The 22,194-nt window shown below is 42.5% G+C and overlaps 1 protein-coding gene across 1 annotated transcript in view; it reads left to right on the forward strand.

The window, feature by feature from the left end:
* Positions 1–598: 598 nt before the first annotated feature.
* LOC139373395 (ephrin type-A receptor 7-like) overlaps positions 599–22,194 on the forward strand; it is a 332,457-nt gene continuing 310,861 nt past the window's right edge. The window contains exon 1 of the mRNA XM_071113849.1: positions 599–671. The gene's annotated coding sequence lies outside the window, so the exon portion shown is untranslated. The remainder of the gene's footprint in view (positions 672–22,194) is intronic.

The following is a 22,194-nucleotide window of genomic DNA, read 5'->3' on the forward strand; positions in this document are numbered from 1 at the left end:
TATATATATAGTATATAGTGTTGAACAATGATTCAATTGATTCATTAATTCAATTAGTCAACATTTCTAGACATTTAATGTCGCATTAACATCGCTTCCTTCCCTCCATTCTCTAGACATAATTAATCTTCATTTAATCTAAATGCACATAATCCAATCATTAAAATAAAGATATTCTTGAATAAATATTCTTAAATGCACCTATCACACATGGAAAGCGGAGGCTTCCACCCACCAAGTCAATGCTGCCGTTACTTTAGTTCGATTAAAGGCGAGGTGATATATAATATATATATATTTTTTCAATCACAAAGCGGTGATGATTCGAATAGCGAAAACACCTGGCGTTGCGATTCATTTCCCCAGCGCTTTGATAGGCGACCTTCCTGTACCCTCGTTTCGAAATCTTCCATCATTGCACTTGCATGATGTCAATCTGATGCACAACACCCTCCCCCGAGATAGCGAATAAACCGCGTAGTGAGTGAAGCTCGCACTAGCCCGGACGGCTCTAGCTTCGCTCTGCTGTGTGTGTGTTACGCGCAAGCCCGGAGAGAGATGACAAGAGCTTCGCGAGGCTGGACATTCAAACATGGAGCTTTTTAAAACGCAAATATCGGTACTTTGGATATTATTGCTGAATGGAAACAAGGGTTGTCACACTGAAGAAGGTATGTGGAAGCTATTGTATACGTTTTTTGTGTGTGTTTTTATCCCGGACTGCTCGTAGCAGGTGGATGAATGAACGTCCAACACTCCAGCCTAGCCGAATCGCCAGTCTGGTTGCAGGTGCACGCACGGTGATGCGGAAGTTCAGAGATGTCGACAAAACGTATATTTGTACAAATAGGTCTATATTAAGTAAATCATGTCCGTAGCTTTTTTTTCTCCAACATTTTAAAAGGGGGAAAACGCGCCAGAGTTCGGAAAAAACCGCTCCAAATCAATTTGGTGTTAAAGCCGCCTTCGTTGTGTTTCACACAGCTGGCAGCTTTACGCGTCTCTTTTCAGTAGCTAAGTGACAGTTGAACATGTGGACAAAATATCAAAAAAATGGCGTGATATGTAAGTAAAAAGTAAAAGCGAGGTGTTAAGTTTACCGACTTCGACAAGGATTCACACAAACGTATCTTGTTGCGAATGTATAGCCTAGTCCTACAATCGTATTGTTACAAAATGCGTCCCTTTATCACTTTGACATTGAACGGAAACCGTTAAACCTGGACAGTTGTAGTCTTGCAGCAACGTTGTAATGATGTTCTAGTTTGTATGAATGAGCGTATTACAAATTGCCCACTGTTTGTCAAAAAGTCTGAAACGCAACAAAAAGCATTGCCTAAATGTCAGAAAGGGTTAGGCTACTATCAACGAAAAATGTATTCCAGCACTAGGCTACGTCCCAGCATTTACTTAGTTAACCAGACTGAATAGGAAACATTGTTGCTCTCAGACACTTGCATAGCCAGAATAGATTCTCTAATAGACTCTAAGCTTGCTTACATCTGCACTGGGATCGGACTTCCCAAATCATCATATTGTTACCCATGGATATTCTGTCTGTAAGAAGTTGCCCTAAAAAAAGACGCGACTCTCTCTTCAAACCAGAATGTTGAATAAAATAATATTTATGCTTACTTTACCGGTTGTCTGTGCTATTGGCACTTTTGACAGTAGGAAGTGGAGATATAATAGCCACACGAAAGTATTGTTTGTATGACTTTTTACGGCCGGTAGGTTAGATTACTTGTTTTTTCAATTTCCTGAGTCATTGTAAATTATGCAAAATGTGTAAACAGCATTGTAACCGAACATTGTCTACCTTTCCGTCTGTGGTTCGGTTAAAGGACATTTTTTAAATCTTCATATTCATCAACTCTAGCACCCACCCCAACATATGTGAAAATGGCACGTTTGTATGTTTTATATAAAAAAAGAGAGACGATAAATGTTTCCATTGACATCGGTGTGCATCATGTGATTTTTAACCAATTATGTGTAGGATGTCAATGGAAACACATCTTCCATCTTTTTTACTACAAAACATAGACGCGTGCCATTTTCACATACTGTATGTTGGGGTGGTGCTGGCGATGAATGATTAAAAATAATATATATATATTTTCATTAATTAAGCTTGGCCATTGTTTACATATTGTGTTTGTCACAAATACAAAATGGGAAACACAAACCGAAAAAAAATACCAGTTTACTGAAAGTTGGCTTATTAACACTTGCCTGTGGATATTATGTCTCAGACTACCTCCATAAGGACAAAATCAGTAGACGGGTAAAGTAAGTTGAAATTAAGTTTATTCAAAATTCTAACTTGTAGTGGGACTGTTAGGGAATGCTGAGCCTGCATGTTTAAAACGAGAGTATAAATCATCCACTCTCAGATTATAAAAGGCTTGGTTGGGATTAAAGGGCAATTCCACTGCTTTTCAATCTAATTTTCATTATCTCCTGCACATTAAGCGTCTTCATATGTGAAAACATTGTATTTCTATGATTTGTAGAAAATAAATATAAAGTTCAAAAGTTGAAACCAATGACATAAAATGTTAAAACATAAAAAGCCCTTGCAGAGCAAGGGGAACTACTACTTCAATGTCTCAGAGCAAGTGACGTCGCCGATTGAAACGCTATTTAGCGCGTACCACCGCTAACTAAGCTAGCCGTTTCACATCCGTTACATGGGGAACAAGAAAATACCCTCCCTCTGGCTAGAATCTCATTGCAGTATCTGGAAATCGGAGAAGCATTTTTTTAGCCCCTTATCTTTTAAACCACAGATCATAGAAACAAAATGTTTTCACATGTGACTGACCCCCTTGATTCGGTCTTGTGTTTTTTTTACATTGGATAAAAGTAGAGACTCAGAGCTACACAATGGTATATCATACACTGCAGTTGAAGAACAATGGAAAAGTTATTCTGCTTTGAAATTTGATCAACTTGTAAACTGACTTTTGAGAAAATGGACCTTGAATGTTTTGGTGCATCTACTGAAGAGCTCTTCTTTGTCTACACCTATTTAACATCGTTCACACCCGCCTTAGCCCCAGCCATTTCATTAAGGATTCACATAGTGAGTAAGGTAGTGTAGTAAACAACCAAAGATTTCAAGACTAAAGTGGTGAAAGTAGTAGCCTACAATAAGGAAAACACCAGGTAAAAATACACTTTATCTAGTCCTTGGCCTATATCCTAATCTGACTTTGGTGGAGGTCATGTTCCTCACATTACCGTCTCTGGTAAACACACACTATATCAAATAAAATCTACGTTTATTTTTCACAGGATACAGAAGGTGTAAACAGTACAGTGAAAGGGTTATTTGCATAGTAGCAATATCAAAAATAGAAAGTGTCCAGATAAATATTTCATAATTATTTGATGATGCTAACCCAGACACACTTGTTTAAATAGATGGGTCATGTGAAAGAAATGCTATAACCCCCAGCTACATCTAGCTAAGTGGATGGGTCACTAATGTGTAGACGTACACATGTTCATGAAATACAATAGATGGCCGTAATCAAGACACACCAGGCTAACTTGATGGGTCATGTAACAAGCGTTACATGACCCATCAAGTTAGCTAGCTAAACAATTAACCATAATTCCAACCCATACAGTACAAATGGATTGTCATAGCTAGCCACCATGCACGAAATGCTGTATTATAAATCTGCAGGTAGCTTAAGATAACCAACTAGGTTCAATGTTAGCTAGATAGCTAACATTAGGCTATACCTATCAATGCAAATGGATTTCTGAGAAACAAGTAATATTACTACACAGATCATACACATAACGTTAGCCAGCCAGCCACCAAGCTAACGTTTGCTAGCTAGCTATCAGTACACTGTAACTTGCAATTACACTTTCTCACAAAATTAGAAAGTATAATATCTGAAAATGAAGCTAGACTCTTGCCCATATACATGGATGAACGCTTCATGGCAGCCTGGAACCCTTTAACTAAGACGTCCTGTGTCGTTTCCGTTTTGTTTGTAGCTGCAGCTTGTTTGGCCCGTTGTGTCAAGTCACTCCAGTTCACACTGACCGTGTGCAGAAAGTAGTCCATCACAACTTTTCCCCACTGATCTTTGTCGATAGCGCCTGTTAAATTCAGGGCAGCAATGTTGTTGAGAGCAGTATCACCACTTTTGCAGTTCTCCATGGCTAACATTCTAGCTTTTTAAAAAGCCACAGTAGCAATGTTATAGACAGAAGCATGCTACATGATAGACCAATCCGAGCTCCTCTCTCGGCATGTCCAGCCCATCCATTATCCTAGCCAATAATGGCTAGCAAGAAGGTTCCTGTCTGTTTCTGTGGCTAAACCAACTAGGCTTGTAATTTATCAATTTTATTTTACACTGTGGAGCCCGGTGCAAGTATGGCTTGGAAAACGTACCTCAATCCAGGGACGCAAAATGCGTTGTACTCAAATTGTACCATTATTCCAACTTTTACACTGAGAACTTTGAACGCCTGCCAGTTTTTTAGCAGTTGTTCAATCTTCTCAGTGTAACAGTTGGGATAATGGGACATTTCGGAGTACAACGCATTTCTCATCCCTGGATTAAGGTAGGTTTTCTGAGCCATATCCTACACCAGCTCCGCAGTATCTTTATCTAAACAGGAAGCCTGTCTGATCCCAGTGCAGTTGTAAACAAACATTGGGTCGGAATCTATTCTGGCTGACACTTGCATAGAGCAAATGGTTTCCTTTGTCTCATTCCCACAATCGCTCATGCTTCAAAACCGAGAGCAGAATGTGAAAGTTGGCTTGTTGATGCCCCCTCTCTACCCTCTCTTTCTGCCCTGTAAAGTAGTCTGGCCAGTGGGCTATCTCTTGCTGGTTGTGAGGTATTGAGCGTGGCTCTGATGCAGGAAGGGCTGGGGCTGCGTGTCACTGTTAGGCTCAGGTGAGGCCAGTAAAGCGTCCTAATCAGTGCTTGGATTCAGAGAAGGAAGAGCACATAATCACATGCTTTCCCCAGGCGAGGGTTAGTTCCAGCAGTGTCTAAGCACAGCTGAGCCAAGCTGTGCAAACACACATTGCATGTACAAACACAAACATGCAAACGAGCACACACACACACACACACACACATTCGGCTCATACGCACACATAGCTTTGTTCCTTACACACAGACACGCACACAATCTCACTTAAACACAGCAATCTCTCTTAAACACAGATGCACGTCATTATTACTTACACACACACACACACATTCTCTCATATACACGCTGCACACACCCACATAACATGGCATGCCGACAACACGTACGCACACACACATACAAGCTTTCTTACTGTACACCCACATGAACACAGAATTGCATTACATTATACATTATCCACACAGACATAGTGTTTAGGTATAGAGTATTATACCATGGCATTGTTGAATACTCGTTTCTGATTGGCTTGAAGGTCATTCTAGAGCGTGGAATATTTTGCAAAAATTTAGAATAATTTTCATAGCATCAAGTTAGGATTGGCGGTTTGACTAGCTAAACTAGCTAGCAAGTCTGTGGTTACCAAGGCAACTACTGTAGCTATCTAGTAAACGTATAGCTTCTTCAGTGGATCTTGAAAGAACACATTTCTACCTGCAAATGGTATAAAAGGGATAATCAACTCAGGGCTCTATTCCTTCTGTGGAAAATAACGCAACTCTGTGGAAGGTCAGTTCCACTCCGCTGGTACATCGTGGAACACTTACGTCGTTCATTATTTTCCATAGAACGCATAACCCCTCGTTGATAATTCCTTCCCTATAATACTATAGAGCACTTTTACACCCACAGCTCGGTGTTGCCAGCTTGAGTCGTTTCCCTGGAATGCTGGCCAGTCGGATTGGACGCTCTGTTCTAATTGATGTTGTGACAACGATTAATTGCTGTGAAAGCAATGTGTTTCTGAAGGCTGGGGTTGGCAGCCATGTCATTGGAGCTCGCAACAGTAGGGGGATTTGCCTCTGTCTGTTGTTCAAATCCCTCTCTCTATACTATCTGTATTATTAGAGATGCAGTGCATTCGGAAGGTATTCAGACCCCTTGACTTTTTCCACATTTTGTTATGTCATAGCTTTATTCTAAAATGGATTACATAGATTTTTTTCCCTCAATCTACACACAATACCCCATAATGACAAAGCGAAAACAGGTTTTTAGAAATGTTTGCAAATAAAAAAAAATAAAAAACAACAACATATAAATAATTTAAGTATTCAGACCCTTTGGTATGAGACTCAAAATTGAGCTCCGGTGCATCCTGTTTCCATTCATCGTCCTTGAGATTTTCCTACAACTTGATTGGAGCCACCTGTTGATTGGGCATGATTTGGAAAGGCATACACCCATCTATATAAGGTCCCATAGTTTGACAGTGCATGTCAGAGAAAAAACCAAGCTATGAGGTCGGTGGAATTGTCCAAGACAACGAGCTCCAAGACAGGATTGTGTTGAGGCACAGATCTGGGGAAGGGTACCAAAAAATATCTGCAGTATAGAAGGTCCCCAAGAACACAGTGGCCTCCATCAATTTTAAATGGGAGAAGTTTGGAACCACCGAGACTCTTCCTAGAGCTGGCCGTCCGGCCAAACTGAGCAATCGGGGGAGAAGGGCCTTGGTCAGGGAGGTGACCAAGAACCCAATGGTCACTCTGACAGAGCCTGGCACTGTGAAGCATGGTGGTGGCAGCATCATGCTGTGGGGATGTTTTTCAGCGGCAGGGACTGGGAGATTTAGTTAGGATCGGGGGAAAGATGAACAGAGCAAAGTACAGAGAGATCCTTGATGATAATCTTTGTGTAGATTGAGGGGGAAAAAAACAATTGAATCAATTTTAGAATAAGGCTATAAAAAGAAAGTCAAAGGGTCTGAATACTTTCCCAATGCACTGTAATTCACCACTTTCATACACGTACCTGTCCAATGAGAATGAATTGAACCATACACACTTGTGTTTTTTATTAACCTAAAGGGTAACTGAAAGGTAAGCCACTTGCACAGGCAGCACAATTCTGATCCTTTGCCCAATTATCTGATCTTACTGGTCAATCATTGGGCAAAAGATCAGAATTGCATAAATGCAGCCATTGTGTGGGCTGTCACACACAGCTTCTCACAAAGGACACTGTGTATGTCCGTGTGTATTCCTGGTTCTGAGTGCCTTTTCATGGATCTTCATAATGTGTCTTCATACAGTACCAGTCAAAAGTTGGGACACACCTACTCATTCCAGGGTTTTTCTTTTTACTATTTTCTACATTGTAGAATAATAGTGAAGACATCAAAATTAGGAAATTACACATGGAATCATGTAGTAACCAAAAATGCGTTCAACAAATCCAAATATATTTGAGATTCTTCAAAGTAGCCACCCTTTGCCTTGAGGACAGCTTTGCACACTCTTGTCATTATCTCAACCAGCTTCGAGGTAGTCACCTGGAATGTCTTAAGTTAATTTGTGGAATTTATGTCCTCAATGCGTTTGAGCCAATCAGTTGTGTTGTGACAAGGTATGGGTGGTATACAGAAGATAGCCCTATTTGGTCAAAGACCAAGTCCATATTATGGCAAGAACAGCTCAAATAAGCAAAGAGAAACGACAGTCCATTACTTTAAGACATGAAGGTCAGTCAATACGGAACATTTCAAGAACTTTGAAAGTGCAGTCACAAAAACCATCAAGCGCTATGATAGAACTGGCTCTCATGAGGACCGCCACAGGACGGGAAGATCCAGAGTTACCTCTGCTGCAGAGGGTAAGTTCATTAGAGTTACCAGCCTCAGAAATTGCTGCCCAAATAAATGCTTCAGAGTTCAAGTAACAGACACATCTCAACAACTGTTCAGAGGAGACTGCGTGAATGAAGCCTTCATGGTCTAATTGCTGCAAAGAAACCCCTACTAAAGGACACCAATAAAAAGAAGACTTGCTTGGGCCAAGAAACACGACCAATTGACATTAGACCGGTGGAAATCTGTCCTTGTGGTCGGAGTCCAAATTTGAGATATTTGGTTCCAACCGCTGTGTCTTTGTGACGCAGAGTATGATCACCGCATGTGTGGTTCCCACCATGAGTCATGGAGGAGGAGTTGTGGGGGTGCTTTGCTGGTGACACTGTCTGTGACATTTAGAATTCAAGGCACACTTAACCAGCATGGCTACCACAGCATTCGGCAGATACGGCATCCCAGCTGGTTTGTGCTTAGTGGGACTATCATTTGTTTTTCAACAGGACAATGACCCAACACACCTCCAGGCTGTGTAAGGGCTATTTGACCAAGGGTAGTGATGGAGTGCTTCATCAGATGACCTGGCCTCTACAATCACCTGACCTCAACCCAATTGAGATGGTTTGGGATGAGTTGGACCACAAAGTGAAGGAAAAGCAGCCAACAAGTGCTCAGCATATGTGGGAACTCCTTTGACTGTTGGAAAGGCATTCCAGGTGAAGCTGGTTGAGCGAATGCCAAGAGTGTGCAAAGCTGTCATCAAGGAAAAGGGTGGCTAATATATAAAATTGGATTTGTTTAACACTTTTACTACATGACTCAATGTGTTATTTCATAGTTTTGATGTCTTCACTATTATTATACAATTTAGAAAATAGTTAAAGAAAAACCCTTGAATCAGTAGCTGTGTCCAAACTTTTGACTGATACTGTAGGTATGCCTGGTAGTGAATGTCTTTCTGGTCTCTGTCTGTCCTTGTTTCTGTGTTTGTCTCACTAGGTCTCTCTGTCTATTTGCGTTTCTTGTTGTTTCTCAGATTTCTGAGTGCACCAAGGTGTGTGTGTGTGTGTGTGTGTGTGTGTGTGTGTGAGCAAGGCCTGTATATGTGTGTGTGAGCAAGGCCTGTATATGTGTGTGTGAGCAAGGCCTGTATATGTGTGCGTGACCCCCCCCCCCCCCCCCCCCCCCCCCCCCACATTACCATGCGTCTCACATCTCAGGCTGGATTAAGGAGCGCTAATACTGCTGTTGCCCTGTAGGCAGTGTGGGGTGTCTTCCCCTCCTTGCACAGTCAATCTAGCTCTCGCAGCCGCTCTCTCATTCCCTACGCCTCAATGCTAACACACCTTGGCATCTCATCGGGATCTCATTTACTTCCCTCTCTCCCCTCCTCCCCTCCGTATCCACCCATTGTGCAGCTGGAAGAAGGGGAGATTCAGCATGGGCTAAAACTGAAGCGTAGCCTCTGGGTTCATTATGTTTGTGCCGGCAATTCTTTGTAGCACTGTGTGTTATAGGCTAATGGCCAATCCTCAAGAAGGGGGTTAGTTTTTTAGATGCCTCTACCCATGGTAGAACAAAACACAACTGTTTTTTTCACATCTCTAATTTCTGAACTCGATGGTTGTGAAGAAATGATTAAATTGATAGATATTGTCAGGAATCTTGTTCTTGATGCAGCTCTGCAGAGTGGTCACTAGCTGGCACAGCCACTAAGTCATAAAATAAGATTTTAAACCTAAACTTAACCCTATTGCCTAACCCTAACCTTAATTTAAGACCAAAAAACTACTAAGAAAATGTTTGCAATTTTACAATATAGCAAATTAAGACTCATGACAATGACCATCAACCTGACTTTATTTACCTGCAGGTGGGGCTTAAACCAGCTGAAAGCAGTCGCCCCATGAAAAACAGTCAACTCATTTTGATTCTATGCTTCATTGTGCTATCCTGAACTCTCTGAAATGAGTTGTGATACATGCTTTGAAAGCAGATTACTTGACGTAGTCACTTCCCTTATGATTGATGCAAACCACTTTTGTGAGTGCCAACCCGTGGGCTCAGATCCCTGGTCCCCTTCTCTCTTGGCTGAGGCAGAGGGGTTCTGGAGCTGATAGTGGCGACCTCGCTGTGTGCGAAAGGTCAAAGTGATTTGTGAAGTTGGAAGCCGTGTCCGTGACATTGTCCCCCTGGGCTTTTTGGGCGATGTCATTTTGATGGCAGAGACCGAGGGAGGAGAGGAAAGTGCCAGGTACATGGTGAGCGAAAGATGGAAGAAACGGAAGGGGAGGTGAGGGAGACTGGGATGAGGGAGGAGTGAAAAAGGGAGCTTCCTAACCAGTCACCTTTCCTTTGGTGCATAGCTCTCCAACAAAGGATATGTAGCCTAATTACAGTCCAACAATCCCCAAAATGACTCTGCACTCTAAAGCATTTGCTTACTTACCAAATGCTAACGTTGACTTTGATGGTTTGATTGATTTTATATGTGTCTTTAAAGCTTCCTAGAGGGTCACCTGATTTTCCTTTGTTCCCTGTAAGGACGGACGCTATTCTGCTGTATCTGCAGTAACGCTCTGTGCGTGCGTGTTTGTGCCGATGTAGATGTTATAGGTAAGATGTAGATGTTATAGGTAAGATGGATGTCTTCTTTTTAGCTGATTCTTTAGACTTATTGGATAGTGAGGAATGATTAGGGGACTTTATACTGGTGCTAGTGAGGAATGGGGATATTTGGGATAGATGGAGGGCAAGACACTACAGAGGGTAGTGAGTACTAGAGGTTGACCGATTAATCGGAATGGCCGATTTTATTAAGGCCGATTTTCAAGTTTTCATAACAACCGGTAATCGGCATTTTGGACACTGATCATGGCCGATTACATTGCACTCCATGAGGAGACTACGTGGCAGGCTGACTACCTGTTATGCGAGTGCAGCAAGGAGCAAAGGTAAGGTGCTAGCTAGCATTAAACTTATCTTATAAAAAACAATCAATCTTAACATAATCACTAGTTAACTACACATGGTTGATGATATTACTAGTTTATCTAGCTTGTCCTGCGTTGCATATAATCGATGCCGTGCCTGTTAATTTACCATTGAATCACAGCCTACTTCGCCAAACGGGGGATTTAACAAGCGCATTCGTGAAAAAAAAGAAGATGTTGCACCAATGTGTACCTAACCATAAACAAAAACACCTTTCTTAAAATCAATACACAAGTGTATATATTAACCTGCATATTTAGATAATATTGCCTGCTAACATGAATTTATTTTAACTAGGGAAATTGTGTCACTTCTCTTGCGTTCTGCACAACAGAGTCGGGGTATATGCAGCAGTTTGGGCCGCCGGGCTCGTTGTGAACTGTGTGAACCATTTCTTCCTAACAAAGACAGCCAACTTCGCCAAACGAGGGATGATTTAACAAAAGCGCATTTACTTTCTTCAAACCAAATTGAACATGTTTCATTATTTATTTGAGACTAAATTGATTTTATTGCTGTAATTGTTATAAATATATATAATAATTGGCCGATTAATCAGGAGGGTAGCCTAGTGGGGCGGCAGGGTAGCCTAGTGGTTAGAGCGTTGGACTAGTAACCGGAAGGTTGCAAGTTCAAATCCCCGAGCTGACAAATCTGTCGTTCTGCTCCTGAACAGGCAGTTAACCCACTGTTCCTAGGCCGTCATTGAAAATAAGAATTTGTTCTTAACTGACTTGCCTAGTTAAATAAAGGTAAAAAAAAAATAAAAATCTGCTTTTTTTGGTCCTCCAATAATCTGTATCGGTGTTGAAAAGTCATAATCGGTCGACCTCTAGGGCATACGGCCCAGTACATCACCGGGGCCAAACTTCCTGCCATCCAGGACCTCTATACCAGGTGGTGTCAGAAGAATGCCCTAAAAATTGTCAGACTCCAGCCACCATAGTCATAAACTTCTCTGTAAGGCAAGCGGTACCGTAGCACCAAGTCTAGGTCGGAACAGCTTCTACCCCCAATCTATAAGACTCCTGAACAGCTAATCAAATGGCTAACCAGACTATTTGCATTGCCCCACCCCCTGTTCTACGCTGCTGCTACACTCTGTTATTGTCTATGCATAGTCGCTTTAAAACTCTACCTACATGTACATATTACCTCGACACCGGTGCCCCCGCACATTGACTCTGTACCTGTATCCCCTGTATATAGCCCCGCTATTGTTACTTACTGCTGCTCTTTAATTATTTGTTATTCTTATCTCTTACTTAAAAAAATAGTATTTTCTTAACTGCATTGTTGGTTAAGTAAGCATTTCACTAAGGTGAAACACCTGTTGTATTCGGCGCATGTGATAAATACAATTTGATTTGAATGGCAGATTCTGATTTAGGAAGAATAGTGTGTGTCTTTATGCACGCGTATCTGTAATTTTTAGCATCTGCAGGCATGGGTAATATAAATATTGCAGAGTATGAGAAGCCTTGACATTATCCTCCAGTCTGCTCTATAGGTTTCCATCCTCCACCACCAAAGCTGTTAACACGAGCAAAAGCCAAGGTTAATACTGAACATGCTAGCTCACTCCCCACCTCAGTCAATATTCATAAAGCTGGCAAACTCAAAGTGGAGAGGAACATGGAGAGTGGGACTCTGGGGAGCGCATCAATACAGTAGCAGGGATTGGGGAGAAGTTAAAAAAATAAAACAATTAACACCCAATAGGTGTGCCCCTCCATGTGCAAAACACTCATACACGTTACACATGTTAAAACACACACGGACATTAAAACACCTCACATGAACACACACGCACATACATTAAACACACACTCCAGACCATAACCATTCCCTTACAAGACATGTTGTTTTGTAAAGGTTCCTTAAAGGTTGAGTATGAAAGGCCTCATTAATATAGAAAACACTTGCCTTAAGGGGGACTGCTGCTGTTATCTTTGCCTTTGTTTTACAATGTTGCCTTTTAAGAATGCATTTTCTCCTCTGTATATACTGTACAGTGATGATAATAGAATGGTTGTCTGGCAGACCATATCAGCCAAAGGGACTTAGTTCCTCAACATATTCAATACAGTATATTATGTAGTCCAAGTGGGAAATGGACTGACAACTCTGATGCTTAGAAACCGGCCTTGGAAGTACAAAACGTTTATGCTTTTGGCATACACGATGAGTGGCAAAGGAAAAGTCAGTATGACCTATAGTACCTGGTCTGAGTACCAGTCTCTTTAGCTAACATTCCACTCCTTGTCATCGCCAAAGAGACTACTCCTCTAGCTCATTAATGATAGAATGTTCATATTTGAAGATGATCCATGACATGGAGTACAGGGAGTGGGTTAGCCAGCTGTTGGCTTAGAGACTATCAGCCTGAATCTAGCCTGGTTTAGACTGCAGCATTAGCTGCTGTATCACAGGTCAGGGTAACGGCATAGAGGAACACACACACAATGATACTCCTCGTCGGTGTCTTCATTACCTGCTGTATCACAGGTCAGGGTAACGGCATAGAGGAACACACACAATGAATACTCCTCGTCGGTGTCTTCATTACCTGCTGTATCACAGGTCAGGGTAACGGCATAGAGGAACACACACACATTGATACTCCTCGTCGGTGTCTTCATTACCTGCTGTATCACAGGTCAGGGTAACGGCATAGAGGAACACACACACAATGAATACTCCTCGTCGGTGTCTTCATTACCTGCTGTATCACAGGTCAGGGTAACGGCATAGAGGAACACACACACAATGATACTCCTCGTCGGTGTCTTCATTACCTGCTGTATCACAGGTCAGGGTAACGGCATAGAGGAACACACACACAATGATACTCCTCGTCGGTGTCTTCATTACCTGCTGTATCACAGGTCAGGGTAACGGCATAGAGGAACACACACACAATGATACTCCTCGTCGGTGTCTTCATTACCTGCTGTATCACAGGTCAGGGTAACGGCATAGAGGAACACACACACAATGATACTCCTCGTCGGTGTCTTCATTACCTGCTGTATCACAGGTCAGGGTAACGGCATAGAGGAACACACACACAATGATACTCCTCGTCGGTGTCTTCATTACCTGCTGTATCACAGGTCAGGGTAACGGCATAGAGGAACACACACACAATGATGCTCCTCGTCGGTGTCTTCATTACTTTTGATGTAGTTTTTTTTTGTATCCTAACATGGAATTACTGTATCTGCCTACCACTCTTGAGCCATCCAATGGTCATGTAAACCACTGTGAGCCAGAAGGTTTGATTTCTTTAGCGGCTTGTAGAACATGACATGAGGTCCGTGCCATGTGCCCATCTATCCAGGGATTCTATGTTGGACAGGACACGAGATGTGAAACAGAATGTCATGTCCACCCCTGCTAATGTCTGTTCCCCTCCCATGAGCCTCCCCTCTATGCTGTGCTGTCAGTGCTCGCCTTGCCGGGAATGGCTGTGAGGGCTGTTCGTCAGCCTGAATACCTTATTTCAAAAATACCATCAGTATGATTTTCCAATACCATCAATATACATTTGAATACTAGTACTTTTTAAGTAAATACCTATAGTCAACTTGTGCACTAGATGAAGCAGATTACATTCAACATAATTTTTTATTATGAAGCTTACCGGTACAGGTTTGTACAATGTCCCTGTGCAGTTTATTTTTAATAGAGGAAAGAGTGCCTCCTACTGGCCCTCCAAAACCACTTCCAGCAGCATCAGGTCTCCCATCCAGGGACCATCCAGGACCAACCCTGCTTAGCTTCAGTGGCAAGCCAGCACTGGGATGCAGGCTGGTATGCTGCTGGCTATAAGATGTGCAAAATAAATTCTATCCAGCTGGGTTTTGCTAACGTGCTAACGTTAGCTTGCAAGATGAAACTTCTTGGTAACAGACAATCCCCTCCTGGATTAAGATCCCTTCTTTCTAATAATTGTCTGTGCTGCAAACTGCGTTTTTTGCGAGGATTGTGTAACTTTATGAGCTGGGTTGTCTGTCTTTAGTCGGTCTTCACATGCGCTTGTTAGCATTGACCTAGCATCCGCTGTGAGGATTACTTAGTACTTGTTAGCATTGACCTAGCATCCGCTGTGAGGATTCCTTAGTACTTGTTAGCATTTACCTAGCATCCGCTGTGAGGATTCCTTAGTAGTTGTTAGAATTCTGGTGATGTTCTTTTGGCTTTTTTATGTTGTTAGGGGGAAAAAAACGGCCCTTGTGCACTGCCGGTAACTCCTTATATCCCGGGATGGCACAGGCATGGTAAGAAGGTATGGACATCTGGAAACTGTTCAACTCTTGCTCCTAATGTCTTTTTATGTCCTCCCTCTAGTCCTATGCTGCTGCATCGTCCGAACGGCACATGTTAGGGGATTTAGACTGTGGGGCTTTTGACCCACAGCCAAAAGCCAAAGATGTGTTTGGGATGGACTCTACCTTTCTTAAAAACTACAAAGAGTCACTCATTGGCCCCATTACTAAGGTCACCAACACATCTATTGGTCTCGGTGTGTTTCCAAGGGTATGGAAGTCGGCCATAATAACGGCCATCTTTAAATCAGGCGACCCTGCTGACGTGAGTAACTACAGGCCCATTAGTATACTACCTGTGGTGTCAAAGGTTGTTGAAAAGTGTGTAGCAGAACAACTGATTGCCCACCTCAACAACAGCCCCTTCACATTACACTCCATGCAGTTTGGCTTCAGAGCGAAACACTCCACAGAAACGGCCAACTGCTTTCTTCTGGAAAATGTGAAGTCCAAGATGGACAAAGGGGGTGTTGTGGGGGCTGTGTTTCTGGATCTAAGGAAGGCTTTTGATACTGTTAACCATGAGATTCTCATCACAAAATTGTCCAAGTTCAACTTTTCCCCTGATGCCTTGAGATGGATGAAATCATACCTTGAAGGCAGAACTCAGTGTGTCAGAGTGAGCAATGAGCTGTCGCCCACTCGTAGCTATGATGTGGGCGTGCCCCAAGGGTCAATACTGGGGCCCCTCCTGTTCAGCCTGTACATTAATGATCTGCCTTCTGTCTGTACTGGGTCTGAAGTTCAAATGTATGCAGATGATACAGTGATATATGTGCATGCAAAGAGCAAACAACAAGCTGCACAAGAACTCACTACTGTAATGGTCCAGGTTACAAAGTGGCTCAGTGACTCGTGTTTGCATCTCAATGTGAAAAAAACTGTTTGCATGTTCTTCACAAAGAGGGCAACAGATGCTACTGAGCCAGATGTCTATGTGTCAGGGGAGAAGCTCCAGGTGGTATCCGATTTTAAGTACCTTGGCATCATACTTGATTCCAACCTCTCTTTTAAAAAGCATGTGAAAAAAGTAATTCAAATAACCAAATTCAACCTAGCTAATTTCCGATTTATACGAAATTGTTTGACTACAGAGGTAGCAAAACTGTACTTCGAAACTATGATACTCCCCCACTTAACATACTGCTTGACTAGTTGGGCCCAAGCTTGCTGTACAACATTAAAACCTATTCAGTCTGTCTACAAACAGGCTCTCAAAGTGCTTGATAGGAAGCCCAATAGCCATCATCATTGTCACATTCTTAGAAAGCATGAGCTCTTGAGTTGGGAAAATCTTGTGCAATACACCGACGCATGTCTTGTATTCAAGATCCTTAATGGCCTGGCTCCCCCTCCACTCAACATTTTTGTTAAACAGAAAACCCAGACATATGGCAGCAGATCCACAAGGTCTGCCATGAGAGGTGACTGTATAGTTCCCTTAAGGAAAAGCACCTTTAGTAAATCTGCATTCTCTGTGAGAGCTTCCCATGTCTGGAATACACTGCCATCAGACACACATAACTGCACCACATATCACACTTTCACAAAATGCTTGAAGACATGGCTAAAGGTCAATCAGATTTGTGAACATGGTCCCTAGCTGTGTGTTGCCGCTTTCCATGTTGTCTGTTGTCTGTAGCTTGTGAGGTGTGGAAACACTTTGTTGCTTTTATGAATTTTGTCTTGCTGCTTTTTGTTTTATGTTGCTCTGTCTGTATGCTACGTCTTGCTTGTCCTATGTTGCTCTGTATGCTATGTCTTGCTTGTCCTATGTTGCTATGTCTTGCTTGTTCTATGCTGCTATTGTCTATATTGTAATTGTTTTTAATAACCTGCCCAGGGACTGCGGTTGAAAATTAGCCGGCTGGCTAAAACCGGCACTTTTACTGAAACGTTGATTAATGTGCACTGTCCCTGTAAAAATAAAAATAAACTCAATAAACTCAAACCTCACACATGCAATACCAATCAGAAATTCCTATGCACCTACTGTACAATAATGGTGTCTTCTAACATTTTAATTTGTCACTTCGCGAGGCCTGTTGACAGGCCTGTAGGCTGCTCTCTGTGTGCAGGGCTACTTCTGTAATGTTTCCAATCTCACTCAAATCCCTGCGTCATCATATTCATGCCATCATGTTCTTCCTCCTCCTCAACATCTGTGCTGCAAATATGATGTGTACAATGTGTCATAGCGGACGTCTCTGTAATGCATGATATCACTGTTTGCAATAGGAGTTCACACACTTTACATATGAGGGACTGCATTTTTCAAGCAGATGGGCTGGACTTTAAAGCAACTAATACATGTTTGATTGGAAGCCCCCCTGAGTTGAATTGACACCATTTTTTATATATATATTTATTAACCAGGTAGGCCAGTCGAGAACAAGTTAAATGAACATACAGTCCAAAATACAATAGAAACATCTGTGTCCAGTGTGTGCAAAGGGAGGTAATGCAATAAATAGGTCATAGTGGCAAAGTAATTACAGTTGTGCAATTAACACTAGCGTGATAGATGTGCAGATGAGGATGTGCAAGTAGAAATACTGGTGTGCAAAACAAGGTTCTTGTGTTTTGAAAGGCACTTGTGTAAAGAGATTGATCCCACTTGATGCAAACATAACAGGAGTCCCATCCAGTGACAAAGCAAAGGATTTGTGCAATCAGAGGAAATATGTAATGTCGCGCCTAATCACGCGCTTATCAGCGCTGTCAACTCCTCAGTTAAACAGCGTGCTTACTGATTAGGCATTTAGACAAGTACCACTGGCTTAATTTAAATGCACTGTGTACTGTATGCATACACCCACAAATGGTTCATTCACTCACACACATACACACCAACGCATCCTCGTCTTTGTGTGCAATCTTGCCCCCCTTACCCCACCTCCCATCTGGTAATGTTGGTCAAGTAGGAAATTCAGCTGGCTGGGGCTCATAAAGCATCCCCCCCCCCACCCATGCCCATAACACCCCATTAATCTTTTGGAGAGGCATTTGACCTTTCAAACTCAGACCTGTGGAACTTGCTCACACACACATGCGCACACAGTGCAAACCCACTCAGAGAGTACATGCACGTCTACACACACACACACACACCCTTACTCACTCCCTCACACACACAGGTGCATATTGAGCCACGGCTCACTCCCTCCGTTACAATAGGAAGGCCGTCTCCCCTCTCCTCCTTGGCAGTGTGGGTTTGACCAGTGACTTGGAAAATTGCCCGACCTTTTAATGCACGGTTTCCTCTGCGATGAATAAATACATAAATCGCACGGCTGTGGCTCGATCGCTTTTACGACCTGCCCATCTCACCAACACCCCCCGGAGACGGCTGTTCATAATGAAAGGGTCTTAGCCGTAGGGTCCTTGACGAGAGCAGTGTAGGTGGTGGAAGCCTGTAATGGGCTGAGTGGCAGGGGCACTGTAACCTGCCAGCATGGGCCCCTTAGTATTCAGTTGTTCAACAGAAGTACTGGAGAGGGAGGAGAGGGGGATAAAGAGAAGAGATTAAAGGGGGAGACGGGTAAGAGCGGGAGGGGGGATTAGAGGTGGGTGACTTGTCAAGGACCACACACACACACACACACACACACACACACACACACCGTATGATTGAGCTGAAAGGCAAAGAAGGTCATTGTGTGTTACATTGCTGCTAGTGTGGAACCAGACATGTGTCATAGGGTGGCAAGAAAGCAATGACACTATGTTACAGATGCCTCTGAGTTTCTTAATATGCTACCGTGCCCCCGAGCACGCAAATTTGAGCAGCGACCGGTCGGCATAGGCGAAACGGAGCATGGAGGGCAGTTTTCAGATGCCTACTTCGTTTGTACACATTTCGATGCATCAACGCAAGCTGCAACTGAATTTTTCCCAGGATTGTTGACGCAATATTACGCAACCGCGTAAAAAAACAACAACGGTTGGCTGGTTTTGCACTGAAGCAGGAGAATATTAACTCTGACTTCAGAATCAAAAGTTACCCACTCACATCTCATGTTATAATGACAATATTTTATGTTGATATGTTAATAAATACATGGTGTTCATTTTGTCATGTTTAACTGCCTAAAATATCCACTGTAGTGTGCGTAGATCTCTGGCTAGCTGAAATTGTTTTGCTACCTTGTATATCAACATTGCATGTAAAACTAGCTGACTAGCTAAATTATTACGATTCACATGAAGCTAACTGCTAATTTGTGTTTGCTTTATGTACAGTTGAAGATGGAAGTTTACATACACCTTAGCCAAATACAGTTAACTCAGTTTTTCACAATTCCTGACATTTAATCCTAGTAAAAATTCCCTGTTTTAGGTCAGTTAGTATCACCACATTATTTTAAGAATATTTTCAGAAAAATGTATTTATTTAATCTCATTCCCAGTGGGTCAGAAGTTAACAAACACTCAATTAGTATTTGCTAGCATTGCCTTTAAATTGTTTAACTTGGGTCAAAAGTTTTGGGTAGCCTTCCACAAGCTTCCCACAATAAGTTGGGTGAATTTTGGCCCATTCCTCCAGACAGAGCTGGTGTAACTGAGTCAGGTTTGTAGGCCTCCTTGCTCGCACATGCTTTTTCAGTTCTGCCCACACATTTTCTATAGGATTGAGGTCAGGGCTTTGTGATGGCCACTCCAATACCTTGACTTTGTTGATGGTGTTCTTCAGCTTGCAAGCCGCCCCCTTTTTCCTCCATACATAACGATGGTCATTATGGCCAAACAGTTATATTTATGTTTCATCAGACCAGAGGACATTTCTCAAAAAAGTATGATCTTTGTCCCTATGTGCAGTTGCAAACTGTAGTCTGGCTTTTTTATGGTGGTTTTGGAGCAGTGGATTCTTCCTTGCTGAGTGACCTTTCAGGTTGTCGATATAGGACTCGTTTTACTTTTGTACCGGTTTCCTCCAGCATCTTCACAAGGTCCTTTGCTGATGTTCTGGGATTGATTTGCACTTTTCACACCAAAGTACATTAATCTCTAGGAGACAGAACGCGTCTCCTCCCTGAGCGGTATGACTGCTGCTTGGTCCCATGGTGTTTGTACTTGCGTTCTATTGTTTGTACAGATGAACGTGGCACCTTCAGGCGTTTGGAAATTGCTCCCAAGGATGAACCAGACTTTTTGTCTGAGGTCTTGGCTGATTTCTTTTGATTTTCCAATGATGTCAAGCAAAGAGGCACTGAGTTTGAAGGTAGGCCTTGAAATACATCCACAGGTACACCTCCAATTGACTCAAACAATGTCAATTAGCCTATCAGAAGCTTCTAAAGCCATGACATCATTTTCTGGAATTTTCCAAGCTGTTTAAAGGCACAGTCAACTTACTGAATGTAAACTTCTGACCCACTGGAATTGTGCTGCAGTGAATTATAAGTGAAATAATCTGTCTGTAACAATGGTTGGAAAAATTGCTTGTGTCATGCACAAAGTAGATGTCCTGATTGACTTGCCAAAACTAAAGTTTGTTAACAAGAAATTTGTGGAGTGGTTGAAAAACGAGTTTTAATGACTCCAACTTAAGTGTATGTAAACTTCCGACTTCAACTGTAGTTATCTTGTTTCTTCTGTATTGGTCGACGTAGTACAGCGTGCGAGTGCTTCTCAAATGTAACATTTTATGCTTTCCACATTCTCGTCCTCACAAGAACGTACTCAAGAAAACGTCCTCGGAAAACGAACTTGGAGCATGAATGTGTGGAGCACGGTAGTATGCATATTGAGAAACACCCAGTGTCTTCACCACCACAATAATCTTTGAAAGTGTGTTTTTTTTGCCCGTTGGTCTGTGTTTGCACACATCTAGCAGTGGGTTTATGGATTTGCTAATTGTGTGTGTGTGTGTGTGTGTGTGTGGACTAGCTGGTAGACTAGCTGGTAGTGATTGCAATCAATGCAGCAGCAGTAGATCAGGCTGTTTCAGATGGAACCGCTTTATTTCCAGTCAGTCAGCTGGATGACTCTCCCCAAAACAATTCACTAGCAGACCCACATCTATATGGTTTCTGTTTGGCTTGCTTTCAGCTTGGTTTACTCGCTGGCTTGCTTTCAGCTTGGTTTACTCGCTGGCTTGCTTTCAGCTTGGTTTACTCGCTGGCTTGCTTTCAGCTTGGTTTACTCGCTGGCTTGCTTTCAGCTTGGTTTACTCGCTCGCTGGCTTGCTTTAAGCTTGGTTTACTCGCTCGCTGGCTTGCTTTCAGCTTGGTTTACTCGCTCGCTGGCTTGCTTTCAGCTTGGTTTACTCGCTGGCTGGCTTGCTTTCAGCTTGGTTTACTCGCTGGCTGGCTTGCTTTCAGCTTGGTTTACTCGCTGGCTGGCTTGCTTTCAGCTTGGTTTTACTCTGTATATTAGGGCTGTGTTGCCCAATGTTGACCCAGTGATGCCAACAAAAATAATTGATCACTTGCACTGGCAAACCCAGCGTGATTGTAGAAGAGCGGAGGAGAGGAAAAACAAGAGGGGGACTTCCGCCTAATTCCTATGCACAGTTGATTCATTGGCGTCTTCCTGAACGGCACACACACGTGACACACACACAGAACTCCCTAAACCAGAGAACTAGCAGTGATTCCCAATGGCTGAAATGAGATTCATCCCAAAACGTGGGATAGTCTTGTGTATTCTACAAAGTAGGTGAAATGCATGGCCCTCAACTCACCCATCTGTCATTAACTCAACATACTATACTTTACTGTAGAAACACGCTGTGTGTATATTTCCAATTACATGCTGTTAGGTTCTTATTTTTCAGAGTAAATAACCCACGGACACTAGAGAAGCTTTTTAATGAAGTTTATTCTTCCCAAAGGTTCTGTACAGCTGAAAACAGACCGTGAAACATCGGACATCACAGTTTATATACATCCCTCTTAAGACACTCCCCTTTCTCTCCAATCCTTACATTTTATGGCTCTACAGGAAGCTAATAAAGAGGGTAACAGGATTCCAAACATTTATTACTCTCAAGAGATTCTGTCCTCGCCTCCTGACCTCAACCCCTCCTTCACCTAATCCACAGATGTCCATCTGTCTCCCCTGTATCAACACTTCACACATCACTCTCCTCTCCTCCATCAA

The sequence above is a fragment of the Oncorhynchus clarkii genome, chromosome 18 (assembly GCF_045791955.1).
Source record: "Oncorhynchus clarkii lewisi isolate Uvic-CL-2024 chromosome 18, UVic_Ocla_1.0, whole genome shotgun sequence".
In the NCBI taxonomy this organism is placed as follows: Eukaryota; Metazoa; Chordata; class Actinopteri; order Salmoniformes; family Salmonidae; genus Oncorhynchus; species Oncorhynchus clarkii.